Below are 24,599 nucleotides of genomic sequence, written 5' to 3'. Positions count from 1 at the left end.
TCGTTACTTCAGCATAGGTATCACTAGCCCAGAGATATTTTAGGCATAGCTGTTTATAAGTGGCAAAGAATGAGAGAGGTAATGTGTTTGGAACCATCTGTAACAGATAGAGAAGTCTGGGAAGGATGTTCTTTTTTATGATTGCTGCCCTCCCAAACCAAGAGAATGTGCCTTTGTTCCAGTCTTGGAGGTCCTTTTGTACAGTTTTAAGAATGGGGATAAAGTTTCTGGAATAAAGATCATTCAGTTTAACTGGTAGCTGAATGCCTAGATTGGTAATAGCGTGTGCATCTCAACCAAAAGGGAAGTTGGCTTGGCATAGTGTCACTGTGAAGGCGGGTAAGGAAACATTGAGGGCTCTGGATTTTGCAAAATTAATTTGGAGGTTGGAGAGAAATTTTAAGAGGGAGAAATCTTTTAAGAGGTTAGGAATTGTGGTAATGGGGTCTGTGAGGAATAAAAGGATGTCATCCACTTATGCCACCACTTTGTATTGTTTATCATTAATTTCAATCCCTTTGATGTTCGGGTTAGCCCTAAGCCTGCGGAGTATAGGTTCCAGCATGAGTATGACTATGATGGGGATGAAGGGCATCCCTATAGAGTCGGAGAAGGCATCCGACAAGTGACCATTGACCCTGATTCTTGCTGTTGGGGATGAGTAAAGAGCAAGGATGTATTTGCGCATGTGATCTCGAAACCCCATTTTTTGTAAAACTTCTGCCATATAGTCCCATGCCACTCTGTCAAACGCCTTCTCCACGTTGAGGGACAGGAAAAACCCTGGTCTGATGGACGAGGACAGCCAGTGATGTACGCTAATGGCCTTCAGGGTATTATCCCTAGCCTTGCGTCCGGGGATGATCCCGATCTAGGGAGACCAGTGTAGGGAGTAGAGGGAGTATGTAGTTCGCTAATATTTTCACGTAAAGCTTCACATTGAAGTTTATAAGCGATATAGGCCTATAATTGAAGACCAAAGTTGCATCTCTTTTTGGTATAATAGCAATGTGAGCTTCAAGGAGGTTGGAGGGGTGGACAATGAGTTAAAAGTTTTCAGGAATTGCGGAATGAGTATATCTGTGAAGGTTTTGTAATAACTGGTGGATAGGCCGTCAGGACCAGGGCATTTGCCCAGTTTAATTTGTTTCAGGGCTTCGATGGACTCTTCCCATGTGATTGGTTTGTCTAAGTCTGCAGCCTCATCGGCGGAGATGTGTTGTGGGCCAAATTGTGTTAAAAAGTCGCCAATCATCTTTGTTCTGTCCTGGGTTGGGTCAGTCTCCGATTGGGCAGGTAGGTTATAGAGTTTGGAGTAGAACTGTTTAAATTGTTCTGCTATTCTGTTTGAGGTCTCTATCTTATTACCTAAAGGGTCCAAAATGGAGTGGATGGTCGAGTTTGCCTTTTTGTTTTGACGGGCTCTAGCAAGCTGTTTGCTTGATTTGTTGCCGAACTCGTAATAAATTCATTGTGTCAGAGCGTATTTGTGCCTAGTCGATTTCCCCAGTTCCTCAAGAAGATCCTCCCTGGCTTTTAGCAGCTCTTTAAAAGTTTGTTCTGCTAGTGATTGCTTATGCTTTTTTTCCAGAGAATGAATGCACTCCGACAGTTCGGCAATACATGCTTGTCTGGCTTTCCACTGTTGCATGGCAATGGATGTGAGTTCACCCCTAATGACTAGGGATGAGCCGAACACCCCCCTGTTCGGTTCGCACCAGAACATGCGAACAGGCAAAAAATTTGTTCGAACACGCGAACACCGTTAAAGTCTATGGGACACGAACATGAATAATCAAAAGTGCTAATTTTAAAGGCTTATATGCAAGTTATTGTCATAAAAAGTTTTTGGGGACCTGGGTCCTGCCCCAGGGCACATGGATCAATGCAAAAAAAGTTTTAAAAACGGCCGTTTTTTCGGGAGCAGTGATTTTAATAATGCTTAAAGTGAAACAATAAAAGTGTAATATTCCTTTAAATTTCGTACCTGGGGGGTATCTATAGTATGCCTGTAAAGGGGCACATGTTTCCTGTGTTTAGAACAGTCTGACAGCAAAATGACATTTCAAAAGGAAAAAAAGTCATTTAAAACTACTCGCAGCTATTAATGAATTTCCGGTCTGACAATACACATAAAAGTTCATTGATAAAAACGGCATGGGAATTCCCCACAGGGGAACCCCGAACCAAAATTTAAAAAAAAAAATGACGTAGGGGTCCCCCTAAATTCCATACCAGGCCCTTCAGGTCTGGTATGGATATTAAGGGGAACCCCAGCCAAAATTTTAAAAAAAAATGACGTGGGGGGTCCCCCTAAATTCCATACCAGGCCCTTCAGGTCTGGTATGGATATTAAGGAGAACCCCGGCCAAAATTTTTAAAAAAACAGTGTGGGGTCCCCCCAAAAATCCATACCAGACCCTTATCTGAGCACACAACCTGGCAGGCCGCAGGAAAAGAGAGGGGATGAGAGAGCGCCCCCTCCTGAACCGTACCAGGCCACATACTCTCAACATTGGGAGGGTGCTTTGGGGTAGCCCCCAAAACACCTTGTCCCCATGTTGATGAGGACAAGAGCCTCATCCCCACAACCCTGGCCGGTGGTTGTGGGGGTCTGCGGGTGGGGGGCTTATCGGAATCTGGAAGCCCCCTTTAACAAGGGGACCCCCAGATCCCGGCCCTCCCCCCTGTGTGAAATGGTAAGGGGCCTACCATTTCACTAAAAAACTGTCAAAAAGGTAAAAATGACAACAGTTTTTGACAATTCCTTTATTTAAATGCTTCTTTTTTCTTCTTTCTTCTATCTTCTATCTTCCTTCATCTTCTTCTTCTTCTGGTTCTTCTCGTACTTCTGGTTCTTCCTCTGGTGTTCTCGTCCAGCATCTCCTCCACGGCGTCTTCTTCCCTTCTTCTCCTCAGGCCGCTCCGCATCCGTGGCATGGAGGAAGGCTCCCGCTCTTCTCTTCATCTTCTTCTCTTCATCTTCTTCTCTTCATCTTCTTGTCTTCATCTTCTTTTCGTGACACTCCGCATCCATGCTGGCATGGAGGGAGGCTCCCGCTGTGTGACGCTTCTCCTCTTCTGACGGTTTTTAAATAACGGGGGACGGGGCCACCCGGTGACCCTGTCCCCTCTGACGCAAAGGGACATGACAGGACTTCCCTGTGGCATTCCCCGTTATGTCCCGTCAAGTCACTGTGCGTCAGAGGGGGCGGGGCCACCCGGTGACCCCGCCCCCTCTGACGCACAGTGACTTGACGGGACATAACGGGGAATGCCACAGGGAAGTCCTGTCATGTCCCTTTGCGTCAGAGGGGACAGGGTCACCGGGTGGCCCCGTCCCCCATTATTTAAGAGCCGTCAGAAGAGGAGAAGCATCACACAGCAGGAGCCTCCCTCCATGCCAGCATGGATGCGGAGCGGCCCAAAAAGAAGATGAAGACAAGAAGATGAAGAGAAGAAGATGAAGAGAAGAGCGGGAGCCTCCCTCCATGCCATGGATGCGGAGCAGCCCGAGGAGAAGAAGGGAAGAAGACGCCACGGAGGAGATGCTGGACGAGAACACCGGAGGAAGAACCAGAAGAACCAGAAGAACCAGAAGAAGAAGAAGATGAAGGAAGATAGAAGATAGAAGAAAGAAGAAAGAAGAAGCATTTAAATAAAGGAATTGTCAAAAACTGTCTCTTGTCATTTTTAACATTTTTGACAGTTTTTTAGTGAAATGGTAGGGGTAAGTACCCCTTTACCATTTCACACGGGGGGGCCAGGATCTGGGGGTCCCCTTGTTAAAGGGGGCTTCCAGATTCCGATAAGCCCCCCGTCCGCAGACCCCCACAACCACCGGCCAGGGTTGTGGGGATGAGGCCCTTGTCCTCATCAACATGGGGACAAGGTGTTTTGGGGGGCTACCCCAAAGCACCCTCCCAATGTTGAGGGCATGTGGCCTGGTACGGTTCAGGAGGGGGGGCTCTCTCTCATCCCTCCCTCTTTTCCTGTGGCGCGGGGTTCCCTTAAAATCCATACCAGACCTGAAGTAGTGTCCTCTGTCCACCCCAGCAGTGTCCTTTTTCCCATTCCCACCATCCCCCAGACACAAACAGCATTCTCCTACCTGTTGTAAATGGTACAGCAAAGTGGAGAGCTGCAGGTAGCACAATACTGTATGGAGGGCGGAAGCTGCCTGTGTAACTTTTCATATCAACAAGCTGGTAAATTGGTTGCTAGGACTCCCCGACTTCCTAACAACCAATCACCTGCTGGTTAACTGCAGCAGCTTCCGATCACACCCTCCGCCCACTATACTGCCTCCCGCTCTACACTCTGCTGTGAAGTGAGAGCGGCGGAGGCTGAGGGGAAGGACCAGATAAGCCGTCTTCCAGATCTACCTGTCGGCTTCCTGCAGTCAACAGGTAGATTGTGATCAACAGGTTGCCAATCCTAGACATATACTTTATTATACTACTTTCATGTTATCTGAAGGTATTTACTAAGTGATAGTAAACATAGGCTAATTTGATACAAAAGGTTGATTCTGCACTATCCTTTTCAATAGTGCATGCACAATTTTAATTAACTCAAGTGCTACAGTGTTTCCAAGTGACAAGTAATAATGTAAACAATAAAATTCCAGTGAAACTTTAAACACAATAATAAATTGCCATAGTGCTCTATATAAATCTCAATCTCTGAGTGTATATGCAACTTCCATAGGTGTACCAACTAAAAAGTCCATAATTCCAAAACCAGAATGCTTCCAGTGAAAGCTGTAATTAAATATGATATCCAGAAGTGTTTCCAATAAAGTGCTCTGTGTGCATGTGGGCAGATGTCACCCCACTGGTGGGTGACACCCGGGCACGGTCCGCACCCCCTGCACCCCCATAGCCACCATGATATTATCGTACTGGCAGCAGTGCGGCCACTTAACAGGGGTGCCAGACCGATTTGCCTCCTCGACCCTGTCTGCCCCCTGGCCCAGTCCGCCCCATAAGACTAAAAGTGTAGCACAAGCTAGGGAGGACTATTTTTGCGTGGGAGCTGGGAGGAAGCTTATTTTTTCATGTGGGTGGCAGCTTTATTGCCGCCCTCCTGCAAAATACCGCCCTAGGCCTACAGCGTTGCCCAACAGGCTTTGGGCTTGTGTCAATGACAACAGTTTGACATTAGCTTGAGAGTCACAATATCAAAAGGATATACTTGTATGGAAATACAAAACCCTTTTGACGTGAACAAAAGGCCTTCAAGACAGGTCCATGGAGTGAAAGACCAACAGCAAAGATTGATAATTCAAGATGAAATTTGTTTAATGGTCAGTATTGTTCCTTTTAGAGGAAACTGCCATACTGCCAAATGCATAAACATGTCTGTGTCTCCGAGATAACGTAGTATTCCCGCGCTATCAAAATAATTAAAGAAACTAACATATATAATACATCCATCCTGGTGGGAATCAGCTACCAGGAGAACAAGGCCTCCTAAAGGAAGTCGGTTGTATCTATTCACAGAAGCCCACAGCGAGATTGATTACATCATACAGGATCTCCATTATTATCCTCATATGCTGTTACCTTACAGCAGTAAGCTGAGAGGCCACCCTGCACTTAGGTGTCACTACACAGGAAAGAAAAGACACCCGCCTTTATTGTTTTATCTGCACAAAGTGAAAGAGGGAATTCAGCACTTCACTCACTTTCCTTTAGCATCGTCAGCACTGTCACTTAGGATTTAATCTGTGTCACAATATTTTTATCATTGCACCATTGTTAATTGCAGATATTGCACTTTCTGGACTTCTTGATTGTTTATTTGTTAACTGATTTGCTGTCATGCTGATCCACTACACTATGCACAGTGTTTCTTTTGTATATTTGATTGTTTATATATATATATATATATATATATTTTTTTTTTTTTTTTTTTTTTTGAGTTTTCCACTTGCAACAGCCCAGCACCATACATCACATTTATGTCTGTGTCTCTGTGTTCTGTTACTAAACTTTATTTCTTCCCACTCCACCTTTTTTGCCCCCTCATATACCATGCTCCACTTCTGTGCTCCCTACCCCACTCCAAATATTTGTTTTATATCCCATTGAAGTGATTTTTCTCTTGTGAACCCCACTCCAACACTGTGCTTCCCCCTTCGCTTCAACACTGTTCTTTCCTCTGCACCCTACTCCAGCCTTATTCTTCTTACTACACACCATTACAGCACCTACAGTGTTCCCTTCTGCACCACACATAAATTGTGTGTCCCCTCCTGCACTGCATTCCAGCTTTCTCTGCCCCTTTCTGCACTTTAGTAAAACTTTCTCTGCCATGCCAGGTGAACTCTGCAGGTTATCTTCATTCCAACTTTCCTCTCCCCTCCGATTCTTTTCACCATCAGTGTTGCGTTTGATATAAATATCTGTTTTGTGATTTTTATTCTCATACTCAGGTTACTTTTGAATGTTTGAATGGACTTCTCAAACAAATGCCTTGGTAACAATTACACAAACTGTCCTCAAACAGTGGGAACAATTGTATGTTGGGCTATGTAACTGAAATCAACAAGTCAAGTTAATCAATAGTTAACAATAACTTGACCTTCTAACATAGATGACCTATGGCATGTATGATACCATAGTGCCAGCTAAAGGGCAAATTGGGTATTTCTTCTTCCATTGAAACACAGTATTGCTAAAGGGGCCACACCCATGTGGGGATGGTGAACTTTCCAAATAAAAGAGCAATGGCATAAGCTGACAGGAGGACTCTTAGATGACTTAACACCAAGGAAGATCTCTGGCAGAAGGAGTGTAGACTTCACTGAAGACCCTTTCACCTGACCTCCAGCAACAGCTTATAGAATAAGCCTGGGAGATTGTGAACCCGCTCTAACCTTAACTTGAGTTAAGTTGTTTTTTTTTTTTTTTTTTAGCAATTTACTTGTATGTATATATGCCAATCTAGTCTTGTATTATTTTTTCCTATAATTGTAGAAGTTTGTATGTACAGTATTTTTGTTCAGTGAAAGCAAATTAATATACTGCAGAGATCTAGGCTTCATTGACTTATACCGCAAAGTGACCTTACTAGACACAGTAAAACAATTGGAGGCTTGTCCGTGATTTGTGCTAAAGTTCAACTGAAGCAGACCTGTTTTCTGTGGTGTTTTTTGTAGCTTGTGTAAGGTAAAAATGCTGCATACGCTGTTAAGGAATAGCAAGGCTGTAGAGTAGGGGTGAGCCGAACACCCCCCTGTTCGGTTCGCACCAGAACATGCGAACAGGCAAAAAATTTGTTCGAACACGCGAACACCGTTAAAGTCTATGGGATTCGAACATGAATAATCAAAAGTGCTAATTTTAAAGGCTTATATGCAAGTTATTGTCATAAAAAGTGTTTGGGGACCTGGGTCCTGCCCCAGGGCACATGGATCAATGCAAAAAAAAAGTTTAAAAAACTGTCTTTTTTTCGGGAGCAGTGATTTTAATAATGCTTAAAGTGAAACAATAAAAGTGTAATATTCCTTTAAATTTCGTACCTGGGGGTGTCTATAGTATGCCTGTAAAGGGGCGCATGTTTCCCGTGTTTAGAACAGTCTGACAGCAAAATTACATTTCGAAGGAAAAAAAGTAATTTAAAACTACTCGCGGCTATTAATGGATTGTCAGTCCTACAATACACATAAAAGTTCATTGAAAAAAACGGCATGGGATTTCCCCACAGGGGAACCCCGAACCAAAATTTTAAAAAAAATTTGCGTGGGGGTCCCCCTAAATTCCATACCAGTCCCTTCAGGTCTGGTATGGATATTAAGGGGAGCCCCATGCCAAAATTTAAAAAAAAGAAAAAGGCGTGGGGGTCCCCCTCAAAATCCATACCAGACCCTTCAGGTCTGGTATGGATTTTAAGGGGAACCCCGTGCCAAAATTTTTAAAAAAAAATGGCTTGGGGTCCCCCCAAATACCCTTATCTGAGCACACAACCTGGCAGGCCACAGGAAAGGAGGGGGGGATGAGAGAGTGCCCCCCCTCCTGAACCGTACCAGGCCACATGCCCTCAACATTGGGAGGGTGCTTTGGGGTCCCCCAAAGCACCTTGTCCCCATGTTGATGGGGACAAGGGCCTCATCCCCACAACCCTTGCCCGGTGGTTGTGGGGGTTTGTGGGTGAGAGGCTTATCGGAATCTGGTAGCCCCTTTTAACAAGGGGACCCCCAGATCCCGCCCCCTCTGACGTCACGGGGAAACCCTCCGTTATTTGAAGAACCATCAGAAGACGAGAAGCGTAACACAGCGGAAGCCTCCCATCATGGATGCGGTGCGGCCTGAGAATGAAGAAGGGAAGAAGACACCATGGAGGAAGATGCTGGACGAGAACACCGGAGCAAGAAGCAGAGGATCGGAGGAAGAAGAAGATGGAGGAAGAAACCGAAGGAAGATAGAAGAAAGAAGATAGAAGAAAGAAGACGGAAAGAAGAAGCATTTAAATAAAGGAATTGTCAAAAACTGTCTCTTGTCATTTTTAACATTTTTGACACTTTTTTAGTGAACCATTTCACACAGGGGGGAGGGCCAGGATCTGGGGGTCCCCTTGTTAAAGGGGGCTTCCAGATTCTGATAAGCCCCCCGCCCGCAGACCCCCACAACCACCGTGCAAGGGTTGTGGGGATGAGGACCCCAAAGCACCCTCCCAATGTTGAGGGCATGTGGCCTGGTACAGTTCAGGAGGGGGGGCACTCTCTCGTCCCCCCCTCTTTTCCTTCGACCTGCCAGGTTGCGTGCTCGGATACAACTTTTTTTTGCATTGATCCATGTCCCCTGGGGCAGGACCCAGATCCCCAAACACTTTTTATGACAATACCATGCATATAAGCCTTTAAAATTAGCACTTTTGATTTCTCCCATAGACTTTTAAAGGGTGTTCCGTGGCTTTCGAATTTGCCACGAACACCCCACATTGTTCGCTGTTCGGCGAACTTGTGAACAGCCAATGTTCGAGTCGAACACGAGTTCGACTCAAACTCGAAGCTCATCCCTACTGTAGAGGTTTCTGGTGATCAGGAGAAGGCATGCACCCTATCTACCTGGGCCAGAGACAATGAGTGAGAAGTCTCTTGCTTAAGACTTGGGGTGATAAGGTCTCATAATTTTATAGACTTCAGCCTTGAACAGTTTTATCTAGGTAAAGCAGAGAAGAAGACAATGTCCCTCTTTGAATGGTACTGTCAGGAAAGGTTCCCTCCACTGGTAATATCTATCATTTGGCGTACAGTACTGAGGCCCACCAGCAGGTGTCTCCTGCCAGTTTGGAGCTGTCAGAAGAGCTTTTCCCTGCTGGTATTATGTCATCTTTCGACCGCAGTATTGGCATCCACCAGCGGAGAGATCCTGGCAGTGTGGAGCTGGTATTACCTTCTGCAATCAGGCTTCACCTGACCTTGTTAGAAGCTATTGTATAAATACCCAGCAAGTGCACACACACCTTGCCCTGGTATTGTCCTTGTGCCCTGACCTGCAGCCTGTTTACCTGTTATCCTGATCCTGACTCCTGATTCCTGTATCCCATATCCTGAACGTGTTATATCTGTTCCTGTATCCCTTGATCTTTGCCTTGCAGCCTGATTCCTTCCATCTTGTTCCCTGTCTGTTTACTCCTGGCCCCCCATCTACTGATCTCCTGTTTATGACCCTGGCTTGGCTTGACTACGATTCTGGTATTTCTTTTTGCTACATATGCTGGTTGGTTTATTATCACTGTTTGACTGGTTTGTTCAGTCTGTTTGTATTGGTGGTGTGTTCACATGTATATACATTTACCTTAATAAACTTACTTTCACCTATTTATGTCTGGTTCACTCGGTCGCAGTCACACAGTTCTGGTCACATCTGGTTTATGACAGAATACCAGGGCCATCCCTGACCGGAAGTGGCTGCACAGGGGAACCATTTTGATTCAGTTTGGTTGCAAACATGACTGCCGATGACGTTATTTAATTTTCTCTGCTGGCATCTGAAAGTGGTGATTATTGCTGCCAGGCTTTGAAAGATGGTCTAGTGACCCGTTTGTTTGCAACTTTCCGTTTGGCTCACTCCCTGGTTGATCAGGGTTATATATTGTTTGGGGAGGTGCAGCCTTTGATCAAGATCTGTACTGAGCTGGCCCTGCCCTGTATTCCAGAGGGCCATAATGATTTCACTCCTCCTTTTGATATGAATCAGGTTGTATCCCTAGTATGGCTTTTTGAAGATGATCCCGCTGATTTTTGCGAGCACTACTCAGTCTGTTTCTCACAGGTGATTGTTGAGTGCTTTGTGTCTGCTCAGTCTTTCGTTAGACAGGGAGATTTAAAACCACAGTTTGTATAACCTATACTTTCAGCATGGTCTGACATGGTGCAATCAGCTCAAGACAAACAAACCACCTCTTCAGACACCAGCCTATCCAAATGTATGTTTCCCCATTACGCATGTCAACCAAAGTTGCAGCTCAGTATATGCTGCTCCCAACCAGATACTCATATCCGGTCTCTGCTCCCTGTACCTATGCTGCATTCAACCCACCTGCCTCTTCTCAGCTGCCTATAAACCCACAGGAACTTCCCCCAGCTACTGTTACCTCTTCTCTGCCATATCCCAATCCTGCTTTCCAATCTGCTGCACCTCTCACCTACAGAGCTTCAGTGGCTAAGCCAAAGAAAAAATGAAAGTTTTTCCCAACGAAAATGATCCTGCCATTAACCCAACCTGCCTCCACACCCACCAATCTGTCCCAGCTTGAAGTTGCAGTGCCAGCGTTTCAGCCCGAAGAGCCAGAGCCAGCGTTCCAGTCTGATGTCCTGATGCCTGCCTTCCAGTCTGATGTGCCTACCTTCCAGTCTGATGTCCTGGTGCCTGCCTTCCAGTCTGATGTGCCCACTTTCCAGTCTGATGTGCCCGCTTTCCAGTCTGATGTGCCCGCTTTCCAGCCTGATGTCTCAGTGCCTGCCTTTCAGGCTGATGTCTCAGTGCCTGCCTTCCAGTCTGATGTGCCTGCCTTCCAGTCTGATGTCCTGGTGCCTGTCATCTAGCCTGATATGCACGCTTTCCAGGCTGATGTGTTCCTGTCTGCTGCCCAGCCTGATGTGTTCCTGTCTGCTGCTCAGCCTGATGTGTTCCTGTCTGCTGCCCAGTCTGATGAGCCTCTGTCCGCTACCCATCCTTATGTGTCCCTATCTGTTGCCCAGCCTGATGTGTTTCTGTCTTCTGCCCAGCCTGATCAGGCTCTGTCTTTTGCCCAGCCTGATAAGCCTCTGTCTGCTGCCCAGCCTGATGTGTTCCTGTCTGCTGCCAAGCCTGATGTGTTTTTGCCTGCTGCCCAGCTTGAAGTGCCTGTGCCTGTTGCCCAGCTTGAAGTGCCTGTGCCTGTTGCCCAGCTTCTCCCCCAATTCAAAGGGGGTCACTTTATTGGTTTATTTTGTTGAACTTGCTACATGCGATTTTGTTTGTATTTTATATGCGACTTTTATATGCGACTTTATATATGGGATTTGGTTACACACGATTCACAAAGTGTTTCTTTGAACTAGGACAGCGCCACACCCACACACTAACCCTTCATTTACCAGCTTAAAGTGCCCATGCCTGCTGCCCAGCTTGAAGTGCCCATGCCTGCTGCCCAGCTTGAGGTGCCTGTGCCTGCTGCCCAGCTTGAGGTGCCCATGCCCACTGCCCAGCTTGAAGTGTCTGTGCCCGCTGCCCAGCTTGAAGTGCCCATGCCCGCTACCCAGCTTGAAGTGCTGTGCCCGCCACCCAGCTTTATGTGCCTGCTGCCCTGCTTTATGTGCCTGTGCCTGCTGCCCAGCTTGAAGTGCCCATACTGCTGCCCAGCTTGAAGTGCCTGTGCCTGCTGCCCAGCTTGAAGTGCTCACTGCCCAGCTTCAAGTGTCCTTGCCCACTGCCCAGCTTGAAGTGCCCATGCCTGCTGCCCAGCTTGAAGTGTCCATGCCTGCTGCCCAGCTTGAGGTGCCTGTGCCTGCTGCCCAGCTTGAGGTGTCCATGCCTGCTGCCCAGCTTGAGGTGCCTGTGCCCATTGCCCAGCTTGAAGTGCCCATGCCCGCTGCCAGCTTGAAGTGCCATGCCCGCCGCCCAGCTTGATGTGCCTGCTGCCCTGCTTGATGTGCCTGTGCCTGATTCACAAAGTGTTTCTTTGAACTAGGACAGCGCCACACCCACACACTAACCCTCCATTTACCAGCTTGAAGTGCCCATGCCTGCTGCCCAGCTTGAAGTGCCCGTGCCTGCTGCCCAGCTTGAGGTGCCTATGCCTGCTGCCCAGCTTGTGGTGCCTGTGCCCGCTGCCCAGCTTGAAGTGTCTGTGCCCGCTGCCCAGCTTGAAGTGCCCATGCCCGCTGCCCAGCTTGAAGTGCTGTGCCCGCCACCCAGCTTGATGTGCCTGCTGCCCTGCTTTATGTGCCTGTGCCTGCTGCCCAGGTTGAAGTGCCCATACTGCTGCCCAGCTTGAAGTGCCTGCTGCCCAGCTTGAAGTGCTCACTGCCCAGCTTCAAGTGTCCTTGCCCACTGCCCAGCTTGAAGTGCCCATGCCTGCTGCCCAGCTTGAAGTGTCCGTGCCTGCTGCCCAGCTTGAGGTGCCTGTGCCTGCTGCCCAGCTTGAGGTGTCCATGCCTGCTGCCCAGCTTGAGGTGCCTGTGCCCATTGCCCAGCTTGAAGTGCCCATGCCCGCTGCCCAGCTTGAAGTGCCATGCCCGCTGCCCAGCTTGATGTGCCTGCTGCCCTGCTTGATGTGCCTGTGCCTGCTACTCTGCTTGATGTGCCTGTGCCTGCTGCCCAGCTTGAAGTGCCCATGCTGCTGCCCAGCTTGAAGTGCCCGTGCCTGCTGCCCAGCTTGAAGTGCTCGCTGCCCAGCTTCAAGTGTCCTTGCTCACTGCCCAGCTTGATGTGCCTGTGCCTGCTGCCCCGCTTGATATGCCTGCTGCCCTGCTTGATGTGCCTATGCCTGCTGCCCTGCTTAATGTGCCTGCTGCCCAGCTTGATGTGCCCATGCCTGCTGCCCAGCTTGATGTGCCTGTGCCTGCTGCCAAGCTTGATGTGCCCGTGCCCACTGACCAGCTTGAAGTGCCCATGCCCGCTGCCCAGCTTGAAGTGCCTGCTGCCCAGCTTGATGTGCCCGTGTCTGCTGCCCAGCTTTATGTGCCTGTGCCTGCTGCCCAGCTTGAAGTGCCCACTGCCCAGCTTGAAGTGCCCATGCCTGCTGCCCAGCTTGATGTGCCTGCTTCCCAGCTTGAGGTGCCCGTGCCCACTGCCCAGCTTGATGTGCCTGCTGCCCCGCTTGATGTGCCTGTGCCTGCTGCCTTGCTTGATGTTCCTGTGCCTGCTGTCCCACTTGATGTGCCTGCTGCCCCGCATGATGTGCCTGCTGCCCCACTTGATGTGCCCATGCCGGCTGCCCAACTTGATGTGCCTGTTACCCAGTTCGATGTGCCTGCCGCCCAGCTCGATGTGCCTGCTACTCAGCTTGAGGTTCCTGTGCCTGCTGTCCAGCTTGATGTACTTATTGCCCAATCTGATGTGACTTTGCCCGATGCCTGGCTTGACGCCATGGACTTTCCCCAGCAACAGCTAGTTGGAGCGTCCGGAGGTTGCTCCTCCGAGGGTGGGTACTGTCAGGAAAGGTTCTCTCTGCTGATAATATCGATCATTTGGCGTGCTGTACTGAGGCCCACCAGCAGGTGTCTCCTGCCAGTTTGGAGCTGTCAGAAGAGATTTTCCCTTGCTGGTATTATGTCATCTTTCGACTGCAGTACTGGCGTCCACCAGCGGAGGGATCCTGGCAGTGTGGAGCAGGTATTACCTTCTGCAATCAGGCTTCACCTGACCTTGTTAGCAGCTATTGTATAAATACCCAGCAAGTGCACACACACCTTGCCCTGGTATTCTCCTTGTGCCCTGACCTGCAGCCTGTTTACCTGTTATCCTGATCCCTGATCCCTGATTCCTGTATCCCGTATCCTGAACCTTTTCTATCTGTTCCTGTATCCCTTGATCTTTGCCCTGCAGCCTGATCCCTTCCATCTTGTTCCCGTCTGTTTTCTCCTGGCCCCCCATCTACTGATCTCCTGTTTATGACCCTGGCTTGGCTTGACTATGATTCTGGTACTCCCTTTTGCTACATATGCTGGTTGGTTTATTATTACTGTTTGATTGTTTGGTTTGTTCACTCTGTATTGGTGGTGTGTTCACATGTATATGCATTTACCTTAATGCACTTACTTTCACCTATTTATGTTTGGTTCACTGTGTCACAGTCACACAGTTCTGGTCACATCTGGTTTATGACGGGTACTTTCTTCATGCTCTCTATACTGAATCACAAAGGAGAAAGAAGGCAGAAATTAAGGTATTAAAAGACCAGCTAGCAGTTGCTTCAGAATGTGTTTGTTCAACTACTAGTCAGGCTGATGATTTGCAGCCCTCATGACCAAATCAATTAAGGGATATAAACCTGTAAGTAAAGCCAGGGTACATGCCATTGTCACATCCCAAAACTGGGATTATGAGGGTGTGCTCTCCTCAAATGATAGTGAGGATGAGGGGATATAGTTCGTTATCTATGATGATGATCATCCAGTGAGAAAGAAAAAGTGTGCTAGACCTCTCATTACTAAGCATATTAAAAGGCAGCATGATAAAGAGGATATGGCAGATGGGAAGGTGCATTATCACAACCCCAGAGTTGTGTAATTTGAAGAAGTAAGGGAGTTTACACAAACTGAACTCCATAAGCTGTCAAAACAATCCAGAGGTTCAAAAACCCTATTGAGTTGGTTCCTGTTTGTGGGATGAAGAGTCGGTGTTGTTTTGTTAGACAACGAAGCAGTGGCTAACAAAACAATGGAGAACAATAGGAGAGGGTAGTTCAAAGTTACATGAGATGGGTTGTATAACTAGATTAAAGAAGTTTCCACAATGGATGGGTCCAGATATGGAACCTTTTATGTCTGCTTTGCACTCTAAGCTAATGAAGTCTGTGCCACCTAATATCAAGGCCCCTTTATTGTCCTTGCTGGGAGGCCTGGGATTAAACAGCAAGATTCATGAAGCCACTACCCTTTTTTAGCCAGTTGGGGAAGCTAGAGGAGACTAAAACAAAACCAGTCAGGGCAGTCAATAAGGTCAAGGCCAGACATGAAGAAAACAAGCAGAAAAGAGCAGAGAAGAAACTGAATGTAGAGGAGAGGAGGTGAAGAGAAAACCAGGCTAATTATCTCTAGGAAACAAATGTGGGTGGACCTATTAAAGGTGGGAGTACCTAAAGATGAGATAGATGGGATTTCTACTGCAGAATTGCTGAAGAGGTGGACACAGTTAGTGGGGAAAACTGTCAGGGTTAGAAACACTACTTCTAGTGAAGATAACATCAGCCTAGATTTAGAGAAAACAGAACAGACCCCTCTTGTTAGCCCCAAGCCAATTCCCAAAAGTGCACACAAGCCCAAACCCAAATCCCTTTATCCTGGGGAGGAGTTAGAGAGACTCAGAAAAGGGGGCTTGGGCAGTCCTTATTCTTTATGAAGGGAAGGTGGGTCTCCTGTTATAGCAGTAAGGACAGTGACAGCAGGAGACCGACACCCATATGCACCTGCACTGTATGGTGGGGGAAGTCACCTTCTCCTACACATGTGGTGGCTTTAGTTGATATTGGAGCTGAAGTTACTCTTTTGCAAGGAACTCCCCATCACAAATGAGAAGTGATTCATGCAGAAAGTTTGGGAGGGCAAACCACACCAGCAGTTAGGACACGGGTGAAGTTGGCTATTGACGAGGGACCAGGATTTTGGACAAATGTTTTGGTATCAGAGTTACCCAAAAATATTCTTGGGATTGATGTATTTTAAGGTCAGTCTATTCAGACTGAACGGGGTACATTCACATTCGGGTATCCTTATAAAGTGTATCTGGTTAGGGCAGTGAAGGTTGTGGTCAGAGGTCATTAGGGACGAGCCCGAAGTTCGAGTTGAATGTAAGTTCAACTCGAAAATCGGTGTTCGCCGAATAGCGAACAATTTGGGGTGTTCGCGGCAAAGCCGCAGAACACCCTTTAAAAGTCTATGGGAGAAATCAAAAGTGCTAATTTTAAAGGCTTATATGCATAGTATTGTCATAAAAAGTGTTTGGGGTCCTGGGTCCTGCCCCAGGGAACATGTATCAATGCAAAAAAAAAGTTTTAAAAACGGACGTTTTTTCGGGAGCAGTGATTTTAATAATGCTTAAAGTGAAAAAATAAAAGTGAAATATTCCTTTAAATTTCATACCTGGGGGGTGTCTATAGTATGCCTGTAAAGTGGCGCATTTTTCCCTGTGTTTAGAACAGTCCCTGCACAAAATGACATTTCTAAAGGAAAAAAAGTCATTCAAAACTACTTGCGGCTATAATTAATTGTCGGGTCCTGGACATACAGATAAAAGTCATTGAAAAAAACTGCATGGGATCCCCCCAGTGTATTACCAGGCCCTTTGGGTCTGGTATGAATATTAAGGGGAACCCCCAACCAAAATTAAAAAAAAAAAATTGTGTGGGGGTGCCCCTAAATTCCATACCAGGCCCTTCAGGTCTGGTATGGATATTAATGGGAACCCTGTGCCAAATGTAAAAAAAAATGGCATGGGGGTCCCCCCAAAAATCCATACCAGACAATTATCTGAGCACGCAACCTGGAAGGCTGCAGGAAAAGAGGGGGGACGAGAGAGCGCCCCCCCCTCCTGAACCGTACCAGGTCACATGCCCTCAACATGGGGAGGGTGCTTTGGAGTAGCCCCCCAAAGCACCTTGTCCCCATGTTGATGGGGACAAGGGCCTCATCCCCACAAACCTTGCCCAGTGGGTGGGGGGCTTATCGGAATCTGGAAGCCCCCTTCAACAAGGGGACCCCAGATCCCCACCCCCGTTTGAAATGGTGGCTCCTCCCCACATCTGGTAACCCCCTTGAAGAAGCGCTTCCCCAAGGGGGTTACCTTGTGGGCACACTCCCAAGTCCAGCATTTGGCTTCCATAGAGGCCGAATGCAGGACTCGGCCCCACCCCCCGGCGCTCGCATCATTGGATTTGATTGACAGCAGCGGGAGCCACTGGCTGCGCTGCTATCAATCTATCTAATCAAGAGCTGAGAACCCCGGGCAGAGAGGCAGCGTGTCCCCGCCAGGTCAAGTTCGAGGGTTCAGGTAAATAAAATGAGGGCGCTGGGGGGCCGGTCACTAACAGGTGTTTTTTCACCTTAACGCATAGGATGCATTAAGTTGAAAAAAACACGAAGGTTTACAACCCCTTTGAGTTAGCTATACCTGATATGATCTAAAACACTGAGAAATTTGCTAAAGAGGCAGGAGAATATCATGCTGTGATAGACTTTGCTAATGCTTTCTTTTCAATTTTGATAGCCCCAGAGCATCAGAACCAGTTTGCTTTTGTGTGGGAGGGCCGCCAGTACACTTTCACTGTCCTTCTGCAGGGCTCCCTTCATTCTCCAACATTTTGTCATGGTTTTATTGCCTGAGATTTAAGTATCCTGAGTTTGCTGTGTTTCACTACATTGATGACATCATGATCTCTGGAACAAAAGAAGATGTAACTGAATAATTGCACCTGCTGATACAGCACATGGAGAACAGATGGTGGTCCATCAACAGAAAAGAAATGCAAAGACCTACCACAGAGCTGAAATTCCTGGAAATGATGTGGACTGGGCCACAGAAGAAAATTCCAGAGACAGTTGGGCAAACCATCCAGGCACTGCCACCCTCTACTACCAAAAAAAAGGCACAAAAGTTTGTTGGAGTTGTGGGAATCTCCCACGAGGACAGGGACCCGATTTTTCCCTGAGGACAGAGTCCCCCCTTCCTCCCTGAGGACAGGGACCCCCCTTCTCCCCTGGGGACAAGGACTCCCTTCTTTCCTGGAGGACAGGGACACCCATCTCCAGTGAGGATAGGGACACCCTTCTCCCCTGGAGGACAGGGGCACCCTTCTCCCATGAGGACAGGTACACTCTTGTCCCCTGAGGACAGGGACACCCTTCTCCCCTAGGGACAGGGACCTCTTATCCCCTGGGGACAGGGATCCCCTTCTCACTCAGGGGCAGGAACTTCATCTCCCCTGGGGAAAGTGACCCCATCTCCCCTTGGGGAGGAAATCCATCTCCACTGGGGATGGGGTACCTATCTTGCCTACGGACAGGAATCCGATCTCCCCTGGCAACGGGAACTCCATCTCACTTAGGGACCCCATCTTCCCTGGGGACCAGGACCCCACCTCTCCTAAGAACAGGAACCTGATCACCCTGAGTGGGCCAACCTCACTGCCCTGCCTGATCACCCTGTGTGTGCCAACCTCACTGCCCTGCCTGCCATGTGTCCTGTGTGAGGGCCCTCCTGTGACAGCTCTTATCAGGATTTCACCCCACTGTGTGCTCCCCCTACATGTATACATGGATGTGCTCCCACTACATGACTGACCCCTCTGTGTGCTCCTGCTACACGACTGACCCCTCTGTGTGCTCCCACTACATGATTGACCCCTCTGTATGCCCCCACTACACGGGGGACCACTCTGTTTGCTCCCCCTACATGTCAGCATACGCTGATCACCTCCTGTATCCCGTCCGCATCCTCTGACCACCACCTGTACCATTTCCACATCCTCTGACTGCCTCCTGTATCCTGTCTGCATCCTCTGACCATCACCTGTACCATTTCCACATCCTTTAACCACCTCCTGTATCCTGTGCGCATCCTCTGACCACCTCCTGTATCCTGTGCACATGTTCTGACCACCTCCTGTACCATGTCTGCAGCCTCTAACCACCTCCTATATCATGTCTGCAGCCTCTAACCATCTCTTGTACCATGTCTGCGATCTTTGACTATCTCTTGTCTTTTATCATGTCTGCAGTCTTTGAAGGGAAGTCAGGAGAGGAATCAAGAGTGAGAGCGCCGCCGGGATGGGGATTACTGGAGGAGTCAGATGTGTATGGACTGCGGAGAAGAGACTATAGAATAAAACCAGAGCCACCAACTTGGAGCCGTCTAACTGAACCCTGCATGGTGCACCTATAAAGAGGTCAGTGACAGCGCCTTCAGGCCAGTCTGGTGGGGATCACTGATGTAATGGGGGCAGTAAATACAATAATGTAAGGGGGCACCGATATAAAGATTTCACCTTAGATTAGTAACACCCCCCCTTACTTTAGTGTATTCATTCTGAGGAAGGTGGCCTCTGGTCACCAAAGTCTCCCACCCCACCCGCCCCCATATCAGAATTTCCGGCATTTCCCTTTACATCAGAGTCTGCAGGATTCTCCCTTGCAGTGCACGGGAACTCAGATGTAAAGGAAAAGGCTGCAGAGCATGATCTAAGGAGGAACTTTGATGTAAGGGGTGCTCTGGTCACCAGAGACCACCTTATATCAGAGTCCACTGCATTTCCATTAACATCAGAGTTCCCACTTACATCAGAGTCTGCAACATTTCCCTTTACATCAGTGTTACCCTTTACATCAGGGTTTGCATAGTTCCTCCTTGCACTGTAAGATTAAAAGGGATGGAGGCCCAGAGACATGTCCAGAGTACACAGAGGATACATGGGTTAGATTAGAAGGGATGAAGGCCTAGAGACAGGTCCAGGGTACACAGAGGACACATGAGTTAGAATAGAAGGGATGGAGACCTCCTCTGTGTTGCCTGGACATCCATCCCTTCTAATCTAACCCATGTATCCTCTGTGTACCCTGGACATGTCTCTAGGCCTCCGTCCCTTCTAATCTAACCCATGTATCTTCTGTGTTCCCTGGACATGTCTTTGGGCCTCCATCCCTTCTAATCTAACCCATGTATCCTCTGTGTACCCTGGACATTTCTCTGGGCCTCCATCCCTTCTAATCTAACCCATGTATCTTCTGTGTTCCCAGGATATGTCTCTGGGCCTCCATCCCTTCTAATCTAACCCATGTATCTTCTGTGTTCCCTGGACATGTCTCTGGGCCTCCATTCCTTCTAATCTAACTCAAGTATCCTCTGTGTACCCTGGACATGTCTCCAGGCCTCCATCCCTTCTAATCTAACCCATGTATTGTCTGTGTTCCCAGGACATGTTTCTGGGCCTCCATCCCTTCTAATCTTACAGTGCAAGGAGGAACTCTGCAAACCCTGATGTAAAGGGGAACACTGATGTAAAGGGCAATGTTGCAGACCCTGATGTAAGTGGGGACTCTGATGTACATGGGAATGCAGTGGACTCTGATATAAGGTGGTCTCTGGTGACCAAAGCACCCCTTACAACAGAGTTCCTGCCTAAATCATGCCCTGCAGCATTTTCCTTTACATCTTAGTTCCCTTGCACTGCAAGGGGGAATCCTGCAGACTCTGATGTAAAGGGGAATGCCGGGAACTGTGATGTGGGGGAGTGGGGGGAGACTCTGGTGACTAGAGACCACCTTCTGCAGAGTGAATACACTAAGGTAATGGGGGTTACTGATATAAGGGGAAACCTTTATATCAGTGCCCCCTTACATTATTGTATTTACTTCCCCCATTACATCAGTGACCCCCCCTCAGACTGGCCTGACAATGCTGTCACTGACATCCTCTCAGGTGCACCCTGCAGGGCTGCTAGACGGCTCCGTGTTGGTGGCTCTGGTTTTATCCTATAGTCTCCTCTCCACAGTCCACACATGTCTGACTCCTCCCGTAATCCTCATCCCAGCAGTGCTCTCACTCTTGATTCCTCTTCAGACTCCCCCTCAGAGACTGCAGACATGAGAAAAGACAAGAGATAGTCAGAGATTGCAGACATGATACAAGAGATGGTTAGAGGCTGAGGAAAGAATATAGGAGGTGGTCAGAACATGCGCACAGGATACAGGAGGTGGTCAGAGTATGCAGACATGTAGGGGGAGCAAACAGACTGGTCCCCTGTGTAGCGGAAGCACACAGAGGGGTCAGTCATGTTGGACGAGCACACAGAGGGGTCAGTCATGTAGTGGGAGCACATCCATGTATCCATGTAGGAGCACACAGTGGGGTGAAGTCCTAATAAGAGCTGTCACAGGAGGGCCCTCACACAGGACACATGGCAGGCAGGGCAGAAAGGTTGGCACACACAGAGTGATCAGGCAGGGCGGTGAAGTTGGCCCACTCAGGGTGATCAGGTTCCTGTTCTTAGGGGAGGTGGGGTCCTGGTCCCCAGGGAAGATGGGGTCCCTAGGTGAGATAGAGTCTCCATTGTCAGGGGAGATGGGGTTCCTGTCCGTTGGCAAGATGGTTTCCCCATCCCTAGGGGAGATAGTGTCTCTGTCCCAAGGGGAGAAGAGGTCCCTGTCCCCAGGAGAGAAGGGTGTCCCTGTCCTCAGGGGAGAAGGGTGTCCCTGTCCTCAGGGAAGAAGAGGGGACTCTGTCTTCAGGGGAGAAGGGTGTCCCTGTCCTCCAGGAGAGAAGGGTGTCCCTGTCCTCAGGGGAAAAGGATGTCCCTGTCCTCAGGGAAGAAGGGGGGATTCTGTCCCCATAGGGGAAGGGAGTCCCTGTCCCCGGGGGAGAAAGGGGGTCCCTGCCCTCCAGGGGAGAAGGGTGTCCCTGTCCTCCAGGCAAGAAGGGGGACCTTGCCACCAGGGGAGAAGGGGGTCCCTATCCTCAGGGGAGAAGGGTGTCCCTGTCCTCCAGGGGAGAAGGGTGTCTCTGTCCCCAGGAGAGAAGGGAGTCCCTGTCCCCGGGGGAGAAGGGTGTCCCTGTCCTCCAGGGGAAAAGGGTGTCCCTGTCCCCAGGGGGAAAAGGGTGTCCCTGTCCCCAGGGGGAAAAGGGTGTCCCTGTACTCAAGGGGAGAATGAAAGGGGGAACTCTGTCCCCAGAGGATAAGGGTATCCCGGTGCTCAGGGAAGAAGGGGGTCCCTGTCCTCAGGGAAGAAGGGGGTCCCTGTCCTCGAGGGAGAAGGGTGGCACCCTCTCCTCCTCTAACCACCCAAACACCAGCTCTTCCAATTTTGGCCAACCCTGGGGCCATCTCCTTCTCCACAAAAAAGCCAGGGGCCCACTCCTTCTCTGCCAACCACCCTGGGGGCCCTTTTCTCCTCTCCCAATCACCTTAGGGGCCCTCTCTTACTCTGAACACACAGGTATCCTCTCCTCCTCCAAACATCCACCCTCCTCCAAACGTCTGCCCTCTTCTTCACTAAATGGCCACCCAGGGACCCTCTCCTCCTCCAAACACCCAGGTACCCTCTCCTTCTCTTGCAGCCACCCAGAGGACCTCTCCTTCTCCCCCAGCCACCCAGGGGTCCTCTCCTTCTCCCCTGATCACCCAGGGACTGTCTTCTTCTCCCCTAGCCACTCAGGGGCTCTCTCCTTCTCCACCGGCCACCCAGGGGTCCTCTCCTTCTCCACTGGCCACCTAGGGGTTCTCTCCTTCTCCCCCGGCCACCCAGGGGTCCTCTCCTTCTCCACCGGTCACCCAGGGGCCCTCTCCTTCTCCCATGTCCACCCAGGAGCCCTCTTGTTTGCTAAATGGCCACCCAGGGGCCCTCTCCTCCTCCAAACACCCAGGTTCCCTCTCCTCCTCCGGCCACCCAGAGGCCCTCTCCTTCTCCCCCAGCGGCTCTCTCCTTCTCCACCAGCCACCCAGGGGTCCTCTCCTTCTCCACTGGCCACCAAGGGGCCTCTCCTTCTCCCATATCCACCCAGGAGCCCTCTTCTTCACTAAATGGCCACCCAGGTGCCCTCTCCTTCTCTCCTGGCCACCCAGGGGGCCTCTTCTTCTCCCCCAGCCACCCAAGGGTCCTCTCCTTCTCCACCGGCCACCCAGGGGTCCTCTCCTTCTCCCCCGGCCACCCAGGGGTCCTCTCCTTCTCCACCAGCCACACAGGGGCCCTCTCCTTTTCCCATGTCCACCCAGGAGCCCTCTTCTTCACTAAATGGCCACCCAGGGGCCCTCTCCTCCTTGAAACACCTAGTTGCCCTCTCCTTCTCCCCCAGCCACCAGGGTTTCTCTCCTTCTCCACTGGCCACCCAGGGGCTCTCTCCTTCTCCACCGGCCACCCAGGAGTCCTCTCCTTTTCCACCGGCCACCCAAGGGTCCTCTCCTCCACTAGCCACCCAGGGATCTCTCCTTCTCCCCCGGCCACCCAGGGGTCCTCTCTTTCTCCCACATCCACCCAGGAGCCCTCTCCTTCTACCACATCCACCCAGGAGCCCTCTCCTTCTTCATAAGCCACCTTTGACCCCAAAGTGGGTCACATATGCACTCTGCCCTTGGGGGACCTGGTACCCACCGTCCTGGGATGCCATGATGACAGTGTACAAGTCTCCAGTGTGAGCGCTACAGGTAAACTCGCACTCAGATTCTTTGGCCCCTGATTGAGGGAAATGATATGACCTCCATATATGTATTTTGCAGGACTGTGCACAGACAGATTTGTGTAAGCAGAGGCTCCATGTGTCAAGCTTCTGTTTTCACTCCTGAACAGATTGCACAGCCCTTCACATTATGTACATCATGCTGTGTGGATGCTCATATTGATGAGGAATGTCCTCTATGCAATGGTGTGACACAGATCACAGGCACAGCTCTATGTTTTTCCTCGACCTCCCATACATACATACACACAGTTTTATGCACAGGGCCTGCCCCCCTCTCCAAGCACCACTCTATCTCCCCCTCCCACTTTCCTTTGGTATGGGTTACTAGAACAGTCTAGGGGCGTTATGACAGTGGCCACGCTGGGTATGCGGGAGACGCCCGCTCTGTGTAATCCGGTGGCTCTCCTATCTCTAATCCCCATGCACTTAACAGGCTGCATTGATGGGCACTGGTGAGGTTGAGATGATGGGCACTGGTGAGACTGCATTGATGGGCACTGGTGAGGCTGCATTAATGGGCACTGATCAGGCTGCATTAATGGGCACTGATCAGGCTGCATTGATGGACACTGATCAGACTGCAGTGATGGGCACTGGTAAAGCTGCATTGATGGACCCTGATGAGGCTGCACTAATGGGCACTGGTGAGCCTGCATTGAAAAATCAGGTGGGCATGGATGGTGAGCTGATTCGGTGGTTCAATGGGCCACTTGACTGGACATGCCCCCCAGGCCTAAGGCTGCCAGCCCTCCCCTGGTTGGCAACTTTGCTTTAGAGGATAGGAATTGTGGGCACCATTGGAGAAACAGAAATCTTTACATATCATGTCCAATCATTGTGCATCACATCCACTGGTGAGGGCTTTTTCACTCACCAGTGGATGTGTTAGGACAGGAGGCAAAATATGGCACTTTTTCACATATTTAAGGCCAGCCTTTAAAGAAAGGACTCTTCCCAGTTTACCCTAATAAGTAACTGATAATTTAGTGGGGAATCCCCACCAGTATTTGATGGTTTGGTTCTGTAGTGCTTTAATGATAGTAAGGATTTTTTTCCTCTGTTGAATTGTAGCCTGAGACAGGTTGGCATACAAAGAAATTCCCACAAATTGACCAGGTAAGTGTGAGTTTTTTCTACCTGCCTGCATAGCTCTTTCTTTAACAGGATAATAATTTATCCTAGCAAGGACATCCCTCGGCACTGTATCAGGTAATTATG

The sequence above is a fragment of the Aquarana catesbeiana genome, linkage group LG11 (assembly GCF_042186555.1).
Source record: "Aquarana catesbeiana isolate 2022-GZ linkage group LG11, ASM4218655v1, whole genome shotgun sequence".
In the NCBI taxonomy this organism is placed as follows: domain Eukaryota; kingdom Metazoa; phylum Chordata; class Amphibia; order Anura; family Ranidae; genus Aquarana; species Aquarana catesbeiana.
This window is presented reverse-complemented; position numbering follows the sequence as displayed.